Source organism: Chrysochloris asiatica, unplaced genomic scaffold (assembly GCF_000296735.1).
Source record: "Chrysochloris asiatica unplaced genomic scaffold, ChrAsi1.0 scaffold00001, whole genome shotgun sequence".
NCBI classification, from domain to species: Eukaryota; Metazoa; Chordata; class Mammalia; order Afrosoricida; family Chrysochloridae; genus Chrysochloris; species Chrysochloris asiatica.
This window is the reverse complement of record NW_006408519.1, coordinates 10,561,359-10,562,376: the sequence shown is the minus strand read 5'-3', so window position 1 is coordinate 10,562,376 and position 1,018 is coordinate 10,561,359.

Genomic DNA, 1,018 nt, shown 5'->3' with positions numbered 1-1,018 from the left:
GGAGCAGAAAACCTCATATTTCTCCCATGCAGCAGCTAGTGGGCTCAAACCATAGACCTGGTGGTTCGCAGTCCAGTGCTTATCACATGGAGCCACTGTGTTCCCCCTGTGTAGTGTTTTGTTGTTGTCAAATTCTGAACCAAGTGGAGCCTGAATTAATTTACTTCTTTTATTTTTTCTGTTTTCTTTACTGGCTCCTCTTTTTTTTAAGAACTTAATTTCCAAAGTTTAATTTTCCATGTCTACTTCTCTTTTTTGGTAAGCTAATGTATTCTCACATCTGTTTTGCTGAATCACAATCCATATATCTGAACGCTAATCTCAGATCCTACTGGGCATTTTCTCCTGAATGTCCTGCCATCACTCTGATTCTGACCATCAGTTTTTTAAGACACCTATAGTTATCTGTATGGGGAGTAGGGAATAGATAGTACGTCATATTAACAAATGATTTACTAAGGTTGCTAAATGTATGTTTGGTGATATTCGTGATAATAGCTTCTTGAGGGCTTATAATGTACCTCCTGAGAGTCCTGTGGGGTAGGAACTTTCTTATTCTCATATAACACATGCGAGAGGCGCTGGTGAGGCAGTGACTTAAGCATTGAGCCGCTAACCGCCAAGTTAGCGATGTAAAGATGAGGCTGTTTGTTCCTATAATGATTTAGTCTCAGAATTAACTCCATGGCAGTGGGTTTGGGAACACAAGAGGAATGTTATATCTACCATAGAAATGATCTATTTGCTGAAGGTTGTTGTTGTTGTTGTTGTTGTTGTTATGTGCTGTGGAGTCGGTTCCGACCCATAGCGACCCTGTACAGGGTTTCCGAGGCTGTAAATCTTTACGGGAGCAGAAAGCCTCATCTTTCTCCCATGGAACAGCTGGTAGTTTCGAACTGCTGACCCTGAGAATGGCAGCCTGATTTGTAACCACTACACTACCAGAGCTCCTTTGTTCAAGGTTAGACAGCATATAAGTGGCAGAGTTGGAATTTGCTTAAGAGAGTTAGTAAGGAGT